Raw genomic sequence first — 18,563 nt, 5'->3', positions numbered from 1 at the left:
TGCTATTTGATGTTCACATGCATCACAAATCCACCTAATTAAAGTACTCATGAAACATGTATTTTATTGTACTGCATCAGAGTAATGGTCATTCACTGGTCAAGGACAAAAATCTTTGAGCTGAACAGAACCCGAAAAACCAGAAGTCATTGTTGATCAAAGAATACTTAGTATGAAATGTGTTTTCAGACACAACTTCAGTTTTTATTTTCTTTCATTACCACCAGTTGATTGCATAAGTAGAACAGGACTGTGGATTGGCCACAGGCAACATGATGCCCGACATCTGCCTACTGCCCTCTCAGAGGCTTTGTTGCTGGATAACCCAAGGGCCAGAGTAACAAGAACTTGCCTTTATTGGCAGCCAGGGGATCATTAAGGAAGGTGTTGAAACAGTTGGACCCAGTATTGATCCCTGAGGTGCACCAGTAGTTACTAGCCTCGAATTAGACTTTGTTCCACTGATCACAGCTCTCTGGGCCCAATCACTCAGGCAACTTTCAACCCACCTCACTGCTCCTCCATCCCATACTTCATCAACTTCATCTTCCTCGTGTACATGCAAAGATCAGAAATTTGTTGCCCTAGTTGATCATCTAGAGTTTGCAAGCACTGCTGCCTCTGGCTTTGCCTGGCAGGTCTGCTCTGTCTTCCCATGCTGCAGACTTAAGGATAATAATGTATTTAGCACTATTTTGTAAATTCGCAAAATTAAGGAATCTAGAGATTATGCGTCAATGCTCCTCAGCTCCTAATTGTTAGTCACTTTCACCTGCCCCCATTTCTTTTTCTTGTCTGTTTCAACCCTTTTTATTCCATTATTCCTTATTCTTGAAAATTCTTTCACTACTAGAAGAATGAAGTCTTACTTTGTTTTCAAACTCTCCCTAAAGCAAAAACTGTGTTCCAGTGATATGTGCATACACCAACACCCATGTCTATTGGGACAGGGATATTTTTTTGTTTGGTCTGTTTTCTTAAACTTTCTTAAATGTAACTTTCTATGCCTAGTAGGAACATGAATGGATTGTATTCTTCTCTAGCTGTGTTTTTTTCTACAAAATTTCCATGCTTTAGAGGGCTTAGTAAGTAAAGCTATATTCCACTTTTGACACTGTTGATACAAATAAAGGTATTTAAGCATACTGACTACTACTTAATTTCTGAGAACTTTGAAAAAATAATCACTATGGTCAAATATCCAGGCTGTAGATAGTGCAATGAATTGTTATTTGCGGGGGGAAAAAAACCCCCATGACTTCTACAGAAGGTGTAAGTGGGACCACAGAAGAGTCGAAGTCAGAAGGACTCTCTAGTGGTCATCTAACTAATCCAGCCTTTTCAAGGCAGGGTCAGTTAAAACAAGTTGCTCAGAACTGTGTCCAGTTGTGCTTTTTAGTATCTCCAAAGATGGGGACTACAGAAGCATCTCTTAGCAACCTGTTCCAGTGGTTGACCACCCTCACAGTAAAAGTGGGTTTTGAGGTTTTTTTTTCCTTATGTTTAAGTGAAATTTCCTGTATTTCAGTCCATGCCCATTGTGTCACTAGGTGGCTCCAGATAGGCTTTGGCTTGCCTGATGCCATTGCTTGGACGTCTCTCTGTTCCTCCTGGAGCATCTGTCCTTCCTTCCACCTCTTATGTGCTTCCTTTTTATGTATGAGTTAAGTTAGGAGTTCCTTGCTTATCAAATAGGGTTCCTTCCTCCTTTGCTGGATTTCGTGCGCATTGAGGGTGGACCCTTCTTGATCTTGGAGGAGGTGATCTGTGAAGATCACCAGCCAGCCATCATGGATCCCTCTTCTCTCCATGTCTGTATTCCATTAGATGCTTCTGTAGCCTTGTGTCCTTGAAAAAAAAGACTGAGCATTGTCCTCACGTTCTGTTTTTTGTCCCCAATGTATTTTTAGTTTTTCAGTTATAATTGGCAAGGTTTAAGCTTTCCTTGACATTTTTTTCAATCACGGATAAGTTTAGGCTTGTTAAAGTCATATTGTAAAACTAATGCTGTTTCCCAAGCCTTGGGGATATCCTGCCTGTGTAATTACAGGTTTATGCTGCAACTATGCAGACGTGATTATTACCAATAGTATGAATAATTGCACCACTTGGCTGGTTTGTGGTCAGGCACTGTCTAGTATGTAGATGTGGAACAGTTAAAATAAAAAATAAAACAGAAAATTGCTGAAATCCTTGTAAATAACAATCCTGACTGGCAGTTTTGTTTGCTATGGTTGTGCAGGTATGATGAGATTTAATTGACAATAATTCCCCAAGGTGAAAACTGGGTTTTGTTCTAGTTTACTGGAAAGAAGATAATGTGAAGGGCGTGTTACACAGTTTTATTGTTAATTTGGAAGCAGTTCTTTCCTACCCCTTCTAGAAATACTAGTTCATATAAACAAATGTAAATAAATGGCAGTGTATGTTACACTGGAAGTTAGTTCTGATTAAGAAACTACTCAGGAATGGAATTGGTTATTATATGAACATTAACGCTTTTATTGCCTTGTATTGTTTAATGATTTCTCGTATGTTTAAGAAGTTGACCCAGTTTTTTGCACCCATCCCTCTGACAAAACTTGACTTCAGGGGCTTAAATCAGGATGTTGTTCCTGTTCTGTGTTCCTGTCCTCCCCAGCTATGACTCTGTAATGATCTATGGTGAACACATGCCTGGAAAACTTTACAATTTGAGGTTTCCTTTGCACTCAGAAACTAAGAGAATGTGGGAAATTAACAGTAGCTGAAAGGAGGATTAGTACTACTTAGGAAAGCTGTTGACTGTTGGTATGTAATATATAATGGATCAATTCTCATCGATCAGTTTTCATTTTTATGTACTTCAGTGACATTTAAAGCTAGGCAATTACTATGATGGGGTAAATGATCTTTTGTAAGACAATATTTATTTCCATATAAATCATGCATTTAAATTGCAGTTGGTACTGTGCTTACTGGCTAAGCAGGTGGTATTCACAGCTGATTGTGGCCAAGGAGAGATAACATTCCCAGTGTGAGAGTGCCAGTGATAAAAACAAAGTTGAAATACCTTTCTGATTGAAGTATTTGTGTTAGATAAGAAGAGGGTGGTGTTCAGAGGGAGAAGGAAAAGAAATTAATCTGTACGAATACAAGCTTGAAGTCTTGAGATGCTAATAAACCTTTGAGGCACAGCTTAAGTAGCATTTATATGCTTATTTTTCATTTTGGTTCCCCTGTTTACTTAATTTTCAGCTTTCTTGCCTGTATTTAGTTTTCTTCAGGGTAAATGGTAAACACCAGTGGATACTGTTGCTGTAGACACCTTGATTGTGACAATGTGTATGCTAGCGTAGTTGAGCAGTGCCCAGTGTCTTGGTTACGTTGCTGTAAGATATTCAAAAGCTTTTGGGTGTTTTTCCACTTCGCTGCCGTTTAGGGTTGAAACCAGCAATGCAGAAATAGGTGTGACAAAAGTTTCTGATGGGTAGGATTATCTATGCAAGCTTCATTAGAGATTCAGGGTAGTGGGGAGAATACTTGCATCCAAAAGGCCATCAGAAAATGCAGCACTATATGTAAAATCAGATCTGAAAACCATTATATGATAATTTAAGGGTAAGAAATGTGGTTAAGACAGAGAAGAGCACAGGTAAGTTAGTGAATGTACAGCTTCAATGATTTAGAGTCCGTTTAGTTCTGGAGTAGTTTCAGGCTCACAGAAAACAGTCCTTTATTATTCTCCAAGCGTTTGCTTTTTCTACGGAATCCTGTAGCTGTAGCCCTACCAAGAGCAACAGAAGGGCCATGAGCCATGAATGCCTTTAAAGCATTTTGTGTTTATTCCTCTTATTATTACAGAATTTCTCCTTGGTAAGGGAATCCCCTCTGTTTCTGAAGAGGATCTGAGGATGGGAAAATGAGATGGAAAATAGTGATTTGCAGATAAGCAGGAAGGAAAGACAGCAGCTAATAAACAGAAAGTGAGGTTCTTGGGAAAATAAGTGTAGTAACAAGTAACCAACAATCTTTTTAATTTTCATTTTTGTGGTGTTATACTATTCACTTCTTTAAAAGTAATGTGAAAATCTCAGTTACACATGAATATTTAACTGATATGTGAGCTCTAAAGCTTTGGTTTGTGTTTTGTCTCCAAAAATGGTACTTTGAAAGGAAGCATTCTAGAGTGGCAGATCACAAGTTATGTGATGAAGCTTAAAATGTTTTTCTTAGCCCTTAATGGTGTTTTCTCATCAACTTTGTATAGATTGTTAGTTATTTTTTCTAGGAGTTAATTCAATTTAATGTTTGGAGAGAACAGTGCTCTCAGAAATAAGAGCCACTTTCTTATGACTCAGGGATATTTTTTTCTTATTTTAGAAATAATTTTAAGATTGTAGATATGTTGGTGCCATCTGAGAGGAAAGACTGCTGCTTTGCAGGTTCATGTAAGCACAAGTGGAAGGCTAAATGAGGTCAATCACATCGACTCAGATTCTGCTGCAGTTGGCATAACCCGCTCCACAAGTATGGAGAGTAAGGAGAAATAATTTAAGCTAGATTAAATGTAAATTGGGTTTTATTTTTCAGTTTCTCACTTTAAGACCCATATTGATATAACAGGGTGCTAACCTATCCTTTATTAACAGGGTTTTTTTCTAATATCTGGAAGGATTCTTGTATTTAATAGGAAGTCTGTTTAAGCTCTTTTTTTTCCAGAACTGGACTGCAAATACTGTGAGCTGTTGGCATTGGAATTCATTCACTTTGTTTAATTCTGTAATGGTTTTCAGACCTGTGAAGTGTCATGCTTTCAGTGTGATGCTCATTCAGCCTACCTTTAACTCTCTCATCGCTACCAGGGTGGTATCAACATCTTGAGCATTTGCAGAGTCATGCTGTTACTTCTCCCTTGCCCCTTGACACATAGGACCATGCACTGAAAGAAAAGTATTGGTTTGTTACCTTTTTCCAGTCAATCAGTATCAAATTGCAAACCTTTCCAGGTGGTCAAATACACGTGACATCAGGAGGTGGGCATCCTAACCCTAACTGTGGTGTGATGTGCTTGCACTGACACGTGTTTTGTAGAAGTCAAGGAGTAAATTCTTTTCATCTTTCTCCCAAAGTATATGGGAAAGAAGATCATATCTGTAAGCATCCTAGATTTGGAATTTTGTTCTAGGGAACGTATCTGTAATCCTCAAAGGCCATTTTCTTACATCTACAGACACTTGTGTTTTTGACACTACAACTCACTTAAAAATTGAGCAATTCCTTTGACTCAAATACATAAAATGCTCATATCTCACTTGAGTAATGCTGCATGCCCCGATAGCTGGGGTTGAAACTGGGCTGAATCTAGTGTTGCTATCAAATTGATTTGTCACGAAAAGCTGTAATATACTTTGATGCTAGTGTTTAGAGAACTTTATTAAATAGAAGATTCTGTTGTGAATAAGTAGAGTTTGAAAGCATTTTAACAAATAGAATTACACTACAAAAGGGTTTTTGATCCTGGTTTATGGGGATTGATTAGTTTTTTCTACTTCCAAACCACCTTTAATTATTTTTCTTCTTTGTATAGTGTACTAGATTCTTCATTCAAATGCTCAGTAAAGCATTTAAGTTAAATTATTATATTAAAGTAATAAATATGAAGTGAAAATGATTTTTGGGGAAGGGAAGGCTCTGTTTCTCTGCTCAGGTTTAAACACATTGTTTGATCATACTGTGTAATGCAATAATTCAAAATTCCTAATGTTTTAGGATATTGGGGAGGAGAACCTTAACCAGGGCTGCAGTTTCCTCACCTGGTTTTTTTGGGGTAGTGGACCAGTGTAAACTGGGAGACCCAAACATTTATTGGAAGAAGATGAAATCCAAATCTGAACTCCAAATATTACCTGTAGTAATGACAGTACGTAGTCAACAAACTTGAAAATGTACGCAACTTAAGGTTTAAAACTTGGCTTCAGTTCTTCCATTATTTGTTTAAAAAACTGTGATAAATACAAGGGAAACACCAAAGGAAAAAGGCTAACCATCAGGATACATGAACTTAAATATACTGAACTAAATGAAACACAAATTAATCCTTTCAAAATACCACTAAATAGCATGAAAATGATAGTGAATAATTACACAACAATGGGATAACCTGTCAACTAGCTTAGATAGGTAGGATTAAACCCTATTATTAAGCAATAATGTTTCTTACAAGGTATCTAAGAAGGTAGGATTAGAAATTTAAAGCTTTATTGCCAAGGCATCTAGACTGACTTTTAAACTTTGTACTGGGATGAGACCAAAGCTTCATTTAACCTGTTATCTCCAGTGCTGGCCACCAGCAGATTTTAAGGAAGGAATATGAGAAAAGAGGAAACATATAGGGATACTTCCACAGGATGCTTTCCTAACCTCTAGCTACGTGTAGTTCAGAATTCCTGAGCCAACGGTGTCTTTGTTTTTAGTAGCTCTTGATGAATGTTTCTTCCATTAGTTTATCCAGCTGCTAGTTGAACCTATCTAAACTTTTAGTCGTCACTTGCAGCAAGTCCTTTACTTCTGTAAGTCTCCTGTTCCTGCTTATACAGCATGACTTCTAATGGTTATAAAAATACCCTGATCTTTGGGTAGGAGTGGTTGGAAAAGTTAATGGGTTTTATCTGTTACTTTTGTAAGATAGTCTAGCAACAACAGTTGTCTATTTGTTGTATGATAAATAAACTAGAACTTCAGTGTAGGACCAAAAATTTATGATTATTTTTTGTCCTCTGTCAGTGGCTGATTAGCTCTACAGTCCTGAGCAAAATATATCACTTTTCTATGAGGCATAATATCCTAGTACTGACTCGTAGTGGTGTTAATGCAGGTGAGTGTTTTCTGAACCAGGACTTATGCCCTGCTGGCTTTGAGCAGAGTTAAGTGCAAAATTTCCTACACTTGTTATTGTAGACATGACTGTTTCTCCTTTTATAAAATGAAATGGTCATTGAAATCATATTTAGTATGATAAATGTATGGTAATACACTCTGACAACTATTGAATGTGCTGAGAGTTACTTAGTCTTTTTAGACCATGTGAAGAAGGGACAGTATGACTGCTACACTTGGTCTGTGGGTCATCTTGTAGGTATTTTTAATTATACAAGCCACATCAGCACTTAAGATTTGTGTTGGTTTTTTTTTTTTTAGAATTGGACAACACTGGCAGTAAGGCAAGAATAAGAACTTTACACTTAAAATATGTTCTGCTTACCTTCTTATTGTATAAATTCCCTAAAATATCTGTAATGCTCTAAAGCTCAATATTTATTTTCAAAATGTATTTAGCATAAGAAAATTTACCTTTTGTAACCTTTTCCTTAAACCCCATGTGCATACAAAAAAGTACAGCTGTAACCACAAAGTAAAACCTTTGACCAGTGGCTTGTAAAGTTGTTCAGTGCCCATCTACTCCCCCAAATCTAACTCAAGTCCCTGCCTTATCGCTGGTTGGCTTTATGGAACATGGCTGAATTTTGAATAAGTTAATGCTAATCACTTGCATGGCACTGAGTTCCCTTTATTTTAATTTAGAAGGCAGTGAAATCAAGCAATTTTCTAATTGACTAGACTAAAGATTTAATACATGCAATGAGAAGCAGCTTTTGGATGAAAGTGTATTTTTCTTAGCAGAAGTTTCTGCTCGTAATGTGTGAAGTAAGCTGATTTTGTTGGATTTTTACTTTTAAGGAAGTGAATTAGGTGTGTTATGAACTTCATCTGCTCATCTAAGCTCTAATGTATTTTAAAGATTCTGGGAAGTAATTTCCTTCATTTATCACCTGTCCTCTGTTGAATGACACTAGTGTTTCAGTGAAATTTTTTCTTTTCAGCAGAGTATTTAGTGTGGAGGCCAGAAAAGCCTGCAAGAAAACAGATTTTGAAATGGATTGTCTTTGAGTAAGAATGGGTATGTAAAAGGTACAATGGAAGACCAACATACTGCCAGCTGTATGAGCTTCAGACTCTTGCTGTTATGAGCAATGGGTTTCTAAGCTTTGTAGCATTATAAGCTTTTTCAGGATTTAGTCTTCATTCATGGACAGCAGCCGTGGTGATTAAAGTGTGTGGGGACAGCTACATGGATCATCACAGTAAATCCTGTATGTTGGCGGTGTGTGGTCCTTCTCAGTGCTCCGGTGCTGAACCATGGAAGTGAGAGCTAGGTGAGGTCGTGATGCCTAAGAGGAGCAAAGGCAGATGGATCTCAGCATGGGACGTGGTGGGATGTGACGTGTGCGTTTGGAGAGACTGAACTCTGGGACAGATGTTACGGATAAATGCTAGGAAGATAAGAGGAACCTGAAATAGGATAACGTGGTGGCGGGTGAGCAATGAGAAAGAAAGATGCAGGGGGATGGGAAGTAGTTATGGATAAGGGTAAAAACTGGGCTGTGAGAAATGAATATTGGGCCTGTAGGCGAGAGGTAAGCACTAAACATAGATGATATTTGGCAATTCTGCAAATTGGAACTGAAGAGAATAAACTGATTCCCGAGATGTCTCTGTTAATGAATCTGGAAATAAGATTAGTTCCAAGTCTCGGTATTTCTTTGCTTTGTGTTAAGCAGTACTAGATCCTTCGAGTATCCACATGGAAAATCTTCAGAGGTGATAAATAACTTTTCATTTTTACCTGCTACTGTTTTAAATCAGGTGATAGGTGATAACTTCTTGACTCTGAAGATTCTAAAATTGCTCATGATCCATGCATACACTACATGTTTGCCTTGAAACAAACATGTACAATTTATGATTTTTATTTTAAAAACAAAGTATGGCACATGGAATTTTATGGACTGTGTTAAAAACATCAGTGTTGTAAAATGAAGTATCAAATTATTGCTGCCACTTTGTTAGGACATTGTCCTGGAAAGCTGCAGCAGTTCCTTAGCACTGATTAATAGTTAATACCATCTCACTGACTGACTTACCTAGACATCAAGCCTTTGCTGAAGCCGTTTATGGTATCAGTTGCACTGTTGATAAGCTTGATATACATGGCTTTCCTCTCTCAAAAGAATTTTTGTGAATTATCTTCAATTTCACCCTGGAGGGAAGGAGACTAGGGTGGGATCTTATCGCACTCTACAACTAACTATCTAAGAGGAGGTAGTAAACAGGTGGGGCTTGGTCTCTTCTCCTGGATAACAAGTGACAGGACAAGAGGAAACAGCCTCAAGTTGTGCCAGGGGAGGTTTAGATGGGCTACTAGGAAAAATGATTTCGCTGAAAGGGTTGTCAAGCACTGGAACAGGCTGCCCAGGGACCTGGTGGAATCATCATCCCTGGAAGTCTTTAAAAAACCACATAGATGCGGTGCTTAGCGACGTGGTTTAGTCATGGGTTAAGGGTTGGGCCTGATGATCTCAAAGGTCTTCTATAACTTCAACGATTCTATGATTCAAACAGATACTAGAATCTTGTTTTATGTATTACTACCAAATCTGGCACCTTAAAAGTAGCGTGCCAAACAGTGAAATGCACCACTTCTTATCTCATTGCGTACAAACAGTAAGGATTTATTCCAGTTCTCCAAATAGAACTTTTGCGAGAAACATAGAAATAATGATGGGAATAGGTGCTTTGTTTTGTTTTGTTTTTTTAAGAAACAATGCTGCCTTTGTATCTGACTGTGGGTGCATTTGTCGTCTCTCTCAATTTCCAACTTCAGAAAAATACCTTTATTTCTGGTAAGTCTACTTGTGCAGATAAATCTGCTACAGGCCGTTTTACTTTTTCAGTCCCAAATGTTGGACATACTGATTTTCTGAATTCCCATTCCAGTTTTGGTGGTGCTTGCTTGTTTTTTTCCTTCATGTCATTGGATGCTAGGTAATGATGAATCGTGGCTACAGCAAATTCTTCTAAAGTAGTGGACCCCTTGCTTTGCAAAGACAGACTGGTTCAGCAAAGCCTGTCCCCATTTCTCTGCTAACTGGAATCCATAACCCTAATTCTTTCTGATGGGGAAAACCAGAAAAGAAATAATGGTTGCTAAATCTTTACCACATCACTGACCAGGATGCTCTATATCAGGTGAAGAGCACAAGTGAAGATGCACAATTGACTTTTATGTAAACTAGGTGTCTGCAGTCCTTCAGTACATGATAATACCCTCTGGGTAACATAGCATAAACGGTTAGTGTCCTTAATATTAGAATGAAAATTCATGCTTGTGATCATCACTTCTTATCAGATGCTGTCTAAAAATGTTTGGTTTATGCAGTTATTCTGTACAGGAGTTGCTACAAGTATATGACAAAAAATTTTTATAAGCTTGATTGAATTTATTTTCTAACCAGACGTAGTATATTTTTAAAAAATCTGAATAAAAGATCCATTCTTGCAATGATTCCCTTTGAAGGCTATGTAAAATCTGTTTTGTTAACTCAGGAGGCTTTATTTAGCATAGCTTGATTACGTTTTTCCATTCTTTTGGTACTGGCTGTTAAAGACCATTATATTTTACACATATCAACATGTTGGTATTTAAAGGTTTATTCAAAATTTCCATTCTTGGATCATTATCTGGAAAACCATCGCTAAATTTCAGTTATTTACATTTTCCTATTCCTTAAATTTTGGCATTCAATGAAGTCTTAACTAACCTGTAAATAGTCTCCATCAGGATATTTGGAAACCACCCTGTAAGCACTTTCAAGCTTTCTATTCATTTTGGTAGTTTCAGATAATAAAGAGCGCTACTTTTATTTTTATGATGCTGTTGCATGTTTCAAGGCTGGCATTTATTTTAAGTGGATAATAGTACACCACAGGTTGTTAGTTTTTCCCCTTATGATGCTGAACAGTTGAGTATGTTGGTCAATTGCTGATGGAAATATCTCTTTGATCAAGTTGTATGTGTGGTGAATTTTAAGACAGAGAAGATAATATCCCAAAGTAAGAGGTTTTTTGTTCCAAAAAGGCCTCCTCCTTAAGACATGAAATGAATCTTGCTGATTAATTATTTGTTGATATTTGTTTTTGAATGTGTTGCTCTCCACGACAGAAATGGTTTGGAGCAGAGAGTATTATATAGGAGTCACAAGTTCTGTGGCCAGCTTGAGAAGGCTGGAGATTGTTTGGATTAAATATTTAATTAAGCAAACGCTTCATTTCAGTGTTATTAACTGGAATAATAGTTTTTATTTTCAGCAGGTTTACCATAAAGCATAGGTGAGTATAAATACCTTCTTTGAGTGAAAATCATTACCTAATAATCTTGATCTGTTACTGTTTGTAGCCAATGGAATGAGTCAGCATTAGGAGACTTGAGAAAATTGCAAGTAAGAAATGAATTGTGGAAAGTTCATTTCTGTAAAACATTAGAAAGGAAATGCTGGTCATTTTTTTTCAAGATGTTCATGCACCTTCATGGCTGACAGCTAAGATTTTGTACCATTTTTCAAGATCTGGAGTTGTTTTGTAACACCTGCATTTCCAGTATTTTTATTGAGGATACCTGCCTGTTAAGGAAGGCGGAGGGTTATTTCATTGTAGCTTAGTTATTTTAACACTTACAAACATGGGGATGCACTGACAGAAAAGGGGTATCTTTGCATACTTTCTGAGAGACTTGACCAATAAAGAAAATGTTATCTGATCTATAGTAGCAGGACTGGTACCGGTGTATTTTAATGCGTACTGCAGGTAACACAAGGCATTTCCCTGTATTAGAAAAGCAGTTCTAAGCTAGAAACATGTGTTTAAGTGCTTAAAATATATATAAAATGCTCTGCTTATCTACTGTTAGAGTGATGTTATGGGAAATGTAAATAGCTAGACAAGAAAATAGATATAGTCCTGACTTTTAAATTGTAAGTCTAAAAAAAGCCATGTGTAGTTAAAGTATTAATAAACTCCAGCATTGGTGTGTTTTTGTACACGTGTAGTACCGGACATTGGAAACAAACGGTATCCTATGTATAATATGGATGTATTTTGTTTCATAGCACCATGTAGGTCTAAAACAAAATCGTGTATTTAATTTTTCCATTAAAAATAGCAGAAGAATATGATTATATATTCTAATAGGGATGTATACTGTATGTTAAAATGATAGCTTACTAAAAAGTTCTTCTTTACTCACAGTATGTATAAGGTAATTTTGTCTATGGTATCTTAACACTACCCTTTAATTTCACTTGTTTGCTACTGTCATATAAAAGTTTGTATTGAAGTGATAAGTAGTTTCTAATAACACCAGAGAAATAAAGATTGATACATGGTATTGGCCATTGAGAGCTTGGGATCCCACACAGATGAGGGAAGATAGTGTGGTTAGAACAGTCAGTGTAACTGCGGTTCTCAAAGAACCTTATTTCTACATAATGAAGGAAGTTTAGGTGGAGGAACAGAAGTTTTTTTGTGAAACAGAAGTGTTCCAAGATTTGCAGCAAAAAAAAAGAAAGGTTGTTATTTGATGTGCTAGAAAGCAGCAAAAAGTCAAGATGAGGAGCATGGATATTTATAAGCATAGTTCTAAGAGAATTTATATTTCTTTCATTGCCTTAGCTGTAATTCGTAGAGGCCACTGCTGATAGTAATTAGGCAGGTAAGAGGACGTGATAGATTATTCCTTGATATTAACAAATCTACCTGTTTTCCAGTTATTTTCATATACCCATGTATTCCCTTTTATGGCTGTTTCCTATTATGTTTTAAACATATATTGTGGGACTTTTTGGCAGTCCATGTATGGTTTGTGTCTCTGCTTGTTTGTACTTTCAGCTGTGGACCCTCAGCCCAGCAAGCCAACCGTGCCCTGGGCTGTATCACCAGCCATGTGGGCAGCAGGGCGAGGGAGGGGGCTCTGCCCTGGTGAGACCCCCCTGCAGCGCTGTATCAGCTTTGGAGCCCCCAGCACCAGAAGGACATGGACATGTTGGAGTGGGTCCAGAGGAGGCCACCAAGATGGTCAGAGGGCTGGAGCCCCTCTGCTGTGGGGACAGGCTGAGAGAGCTGGGGTGGCTCAGCCTGTTGGGGAGAGGGCTCTGGGGAGACCTTATAGCTGCCTGCTAAAGGGGGCTAATAGGAGAGGTGAGGACAGACTTTAATAGGGCATGTAGTGACAGGACAAGGGGGAATGGCTTTACATGAGAGAGGGGAGATGGAGATGAGAGATGAGGCAGAAATTCTTCCCTGTGAGGGCGGCGAGGCGCTGGCCCAGGCTGCCCAGAGCAGCTGTGGGTGCCCCATCCCTGGCAGGGCTCAAGGCCAGGCTGGACGGGGCTGGGGGCAGCCTGGGCTGGGGGGAGGGGTCCCTGCCCATGGGGGGGGGGTGGGAACTGGATGGTCTTTAAGGTCCCTTCTGACCCAAATGGTTCTGTGATTCTATGATCCCTTTAAGTCCTCGTTGTTACTATAATACAAAAAAAAACCCAACCCCCCAAAAAACCCACAAAACCTACACACACAAAAAACCAAAGCAAACCAAAACCCCAACACAACTAACGCCCCCACCCCTGCCCCCCCCCCCCCCCCCCCCCCCCCCCCCCATGTAGAGAAGCTGTGCCTGGCATTTTGAGTAATGGATTTTCAAACTTGCATACTTTACATACAGTACTTCTGTTTATGTAGAGTTATTACAAGGTATTTTGAGGCTGATCTGCCTGACTTAGAATGCATATAATAACTATAGATTTGAATTTCATTGTAATTAAACTTCATTATAACATTTCAATCCTTTCAGTGAAGATTTCATTTAAAAGTGAGAAATGGTTTGTGTCTCCTCATGTTACTGTCACTTTTTCATGGCTGGCTTTTTCTGCTCTTATTTCAGGCTCTTGGACATTATCAATTAGAATTTGTTTAATAAAACACATTTATAAACTTCTGTTTGCTTAAATTTAGACTGTTTTCCTTAGTGTTTTTCTTTTTTTGCCACACAGCCTGTGTGTGGTCAGGAAATTTTGAGATTGTTGTAGGAAGTGTGTTGTTGCTTCTAAACTTCTCTGTAGTTGTATGTTCATTGAATGGCTAGATACTGTCACTATGAGCCATGCACCTTCTTTATACAAAGCTTTAGTGTTCAAAATGTATTCTTGAAGTTAATTGCTGTAATTATATTGGCATTTTTCTGGGTTTTAAAGGTTTAATTTTCAGCTTCATAAAGCTTTTGCTAATGTGCTCTTGGCTTGCTTAAATTTGTTATGATACAGCAAAGTTTAACTTAACAAATTATGTTAATTAGTATGTATGACAATGTTTTTCGTTCATGTTTCTGCAACATCATTTCATCAGCCATACTTTTCAAGTGATTAGGAGGGTTCATAAAAATATTGCACTTTTGGTATAGCAGCAGATCAGATTGGTTTTCAGACTACAGATATACGGGCAGTAAAAAAAGGATTTAAATTGCCAATCTGAAAAGACATGGGCTTGTCTGCATGCTCTGTTCTCTACTAGGATGGATGTAGATGGTCTGGGGCACCTCGTTTGTTTGATATTTGGCTGCCTTGCTTTTCAAAGGACAGATATACTGGCTTTCACAAACACTTTTGGATTTATGGTAGGTTGGGATATAAGGTAGGGCTTTTGGTTTAATGTATGTTGAGATGTTTTTTACATGTAAACCTGTTTGGTAAGGTGAGGATCATCCTTACCTGTTAGTTGTGAGCCACAGAATAAAACATGAAAAGGAAACAAAATAAAAAGTGCCTATATCCCATCAGGATTTTGGTGAAGCATCCTGTCTTACAGCTTTTGTATTACTTATTACTATTATTTGTGTAGTCATTTTAAATAGCTAACTAGGAAAAAACTCTCCAAACCTGGTGATAAACCTGGAATGGGAATTTTCAGCATGATAAAAGTATATATCACAGGATAGTTGAATTTATATATATTGTTCTCTGTAAGCAACAGTATCTTTCAGAGGTGCTGAGTGTTAGGTGATTTTTACTGTACTCTTAATCTTCACTGTAAGCATAATGATGTCCATTGAAACTGGGCTCTTCTCACGTGTATTCCCTATTGTGGCTAGCTACAGGACCTAACAATTTAAGCTAATTTTTGTGTTGTACCTTTATAGTCTCTAGCATTCTCAGAAAAAGGACAACATACCTTGTTTCGGAAATCTTACTGCCCAAGCTGACCTAATAGGCACAAAATCCAGTCACCTATCAAAGAGAAAGTAGCTGAGTAAATCTGCCACTTACGGAGAGTGTAACACTCCGTGGGTGGGTGACTGTGATTTCCAAGTCTTACTGGATCATCTGTACATGACCTTCTAAAATAAAAATAAAGTGCGATTTCAAGTAGAAACATTTTGTTAGATCTAAGAGTATTGTGTGGGAGTCTTCACGGAAATGGTGAGTCCAGAGTGGCCAAGGGGAAGGAAACGATTAGAAGTTTAATATGGAGAAAGAATAGGACAGAAAGAAAGTGTTGAGCAGGAGGAAAGTTTCTGCAGGAGCATAGTTACAATGTGAGAGAAGAAAAAAAAATTAAAAAAAAATAGTTTGAAGGTGAGGGTAAACCTTTGGAAAAATCTTTTGCTGAAAGGTTGAAATATTATGATGCCTTGAAGTGATAGCAATGTACAAGGATTTCATCAGCACTTGGAAAACTTTGAGTAAGATAAAAAGCCAGAAGAGATGTTTAAGGAGGTTAGGTGGAAAAGGAGTTGTGTATAGTTTGCTAGTGGGGACAAAGACAGATGGATTTTTGAATATACAAATAGTTACTATGCTCTATTGGAAATGAAGGTAGAGCATTTCAAATTGCAGCTGGCTTTGTAGTTTATGTTTATTTGCAATGGCAAGACACTGGACTGTGCAAATAAGTAGGTTTCCATTAATGGCACTCATAAAGAATGCTTGAGGCAGAAAAATGGAAATTTCAATATGTGAACTTATGGATTGCATTAATGAAAAATTAACCTCAGTATTAGGCAAAATTTAACCAGCATGAGTTGAGATTTGGACACTGAAATCCACCTAAGGTTTAGACAGCAGTTAATTCCTATAAGCCTTTGGAGGTTACCCAGTCTTTTATATCATTTATAGAGTTTAGCACCCCCTGTGGAAATTTAAACAGAATGGTGATCAGGGGTCCTTTCCAACCTAAATTATTCTATAATTATGTTTAGCTTGATAGCTTACAGCATACTTAGCTTTGCTTCCTCAACGTATGCTCAAAAATGCCTATTTTGGAGAAACGCACATCTGTCTCCCATCTGTCTCCTACCTACAATTGGGTTTAGAAAGACAAACACTTGAATTCTGCCCCTATATTCTAGATAAAAGTTAAAGCAGTATGGGCTATATTATTAATAATGCCCATATTTTTCCAGGGTGCCCTCATGGTATCTGGAAGAAGTTGTAGCCTGGACTGCAGCCAGCTGAATGGGTCTTGTGTCCTTGGGGTTTGCCTTGCGTCTGCAGGATGAGTATCGGCCCCAGAGGGTCTTAGCAGTTGCTCTGTGCCTTGATTCTGTTGAGCTGGACCAAGGTGCCACCAGGGATAGAAGTCATAGATTCCAAATTGAGAACCTGACCATTCATGGTGTGCATGTTTGTGGAGAAATTACGGAAAGCTGGAGTTTGATACCTGTTGATAGAGCTGTTTTTTATCCAGCTGTGGGATCAAGTGAATATACTGCTGTTTGGTAGGGAGGTGGTTTGGAACAAGCTTGTAACCTTTCCCAGCTGAATGCCCTACGCATCTAGGGTGGCAGGTTTGGGAACAGGATTATCTCACTGGTGTGGAATAGTCAGAGGGCAGAAAATTATTAGAGGAGAAGACAGAATAAATGTAATGAGCAGGTGTGACACTGTAGAATAAGAAGCTACTGTGAAGATGAGTGTGTTCTAGTTTTATTCTCTGTAGTGCAATGGCTTCTTATAAAAGTTACTCTGTTATTGTTAACTCAAATTTCTTCTGAGATGCTGCAATTTAAAAATCATTGGGTGGTGTGTTTCATAGTCAAACATATTGTAATTAATAGTTGTAGTCTGATTTATAATGACATCTATTTTTCATTTAATTTTAACGTTTGCCTTGTGCATGATATCTCTTTCTTCCTTTTCTCTTTAAATACACATTTCTTTTAGCGTCTACAGATCTTACTTCAGTGCTGACTATGTGAAATCTTACTTGCTATGATTTCAATTGTGGCATCATAAATTAAAGTACTGAGAGGTTATCAATTTTATTTTCCTGCCCGGGCAACGTACTGCAGAGAAAGTAAAACAAATTTAACAAATAAAGAAATTTAAAATGCATAGGTTTCTGTGCTGTTAACATAATTTTTGAATGTGAGTATTGAAGTTGAGACCTTCTCTTAGTATATTGATGTTGGAAAATGAAGAGTCTGTGTGGTGACTGAATTTCCATTGACACTTTTTTTGCAGTTTCTAGCAGTACTTACTTCAAACATTGAACGTTTAGCCCCTGTTATTTCAACTGTTCCTAGAAAATGGCTACTTCAAATCAATATTAAAGCTACGTGTCTCATGCTGGCCTGTCACGTGATAATGTCATTTATTTTCACTTTTTAAAATCGCTGATCACAGTGGAAAATAACTTTAAATACATTTTTAGCAATTTTATTATATCTATAGGTATTTTTACAGCTTAACTCTCTTAAGAGGGGCAAAAGAAGAAACTGATTTTGTCAAGTACTGTTTTAATTTTTGCTATTAATTTAAATAGGAAAGTTTTGCTCAGAAATGCTGCTTCTAAGTTTCATGTATTTTTATTTGAAATGCATTTAAATGAGACTGCATAACAAAACCAGATTTTTTGTCTCATAATAAAAACATACTTCAAAGATGGATTAGAAATACAGTACATATTAATCCAAATTAAAAAAAAAAATCATCTTTGCTCACTGAGGAGAAAAATGTTATTTAGTGATTATTACAAGATAGAAAAGCAACATTAAGATTTGGCTTGGCTTTCCAAGTTGTTATTTAACTGTGAATTTATATATTTTTAAAATGTGATAATTCAAAAAAATTTAGGGAAGTGGTTGAAGTTCAAAATGATTGGGGGAAAAAATGCTGCTCCTTTGTAATAACTTTTTTTGAATTTTGGTGTTTCAGCAACATAGAATTTTCAGTGATTTGACTGTATTTAACTTACCTTAGCAAGTACCCATGGAATAATTTTTTACTAAATCAAATTCAAACATGCGGTGGAACATTTGCCAAGATTATACTATAGTAACAGCTATGGCTACCTTTGAGATAATCCTAAATTTTTGAAAATAAATTTAATGTAACTTTTATTACACCAGGAAAATGTATTTTTTTAAAAAAATGATATTTAAGCAGCCTATTTTTCATTTTCTAAAAAAGTTGTCATGAAGCAGAGATGTAGATATACTGATCCGACCATCATTTGCCAGTTCTCACCCTTTCTGCGCATGGAAATAGGTGCCACCTTAGCTTATTCTTACAAACTTCTAAGTATTAAATGCTATTATATGGATACCATGTGTTTAAAGCTGTTGATTCTGTTTCTGAAATGAGTGTATTCTAAATATTATGTTCTTGGAAATAGATGAAGCTGAATATATGAAAGCA

At 37.3% G+C, this 18,563-nt stretch overlaps 1 protein-coding gene across 4 annotated transcripts in view; it reads left to right on the top strand.

Annotated features, from left to right (window-relative positions):
* Window positions 1-18,563, top strand: part of SUPT3H (SPT3 homolog, SAGA and STAGA complex component) — a 297,812-nt gene that overhangs the window by 92,041 nt on the left and 187,208 nt on the right. The window lies entirely within an intron of this gene.

Source organism: Falco punctatus, assembly GCF_963210335.1.
Source record: "Falco punctatus genome assembly, chromosome: 5".
Taxonomy (NCBI): Eukaryota; Metazoa; Chordata; class Aves; order Falconiformes; family Falconidae; genus Falco; species Falco punctatus.
Note: the sequence above shows the minus strand (reverse complement) of the source record. Positions and strands in the feature narration are given on the sequence as shown.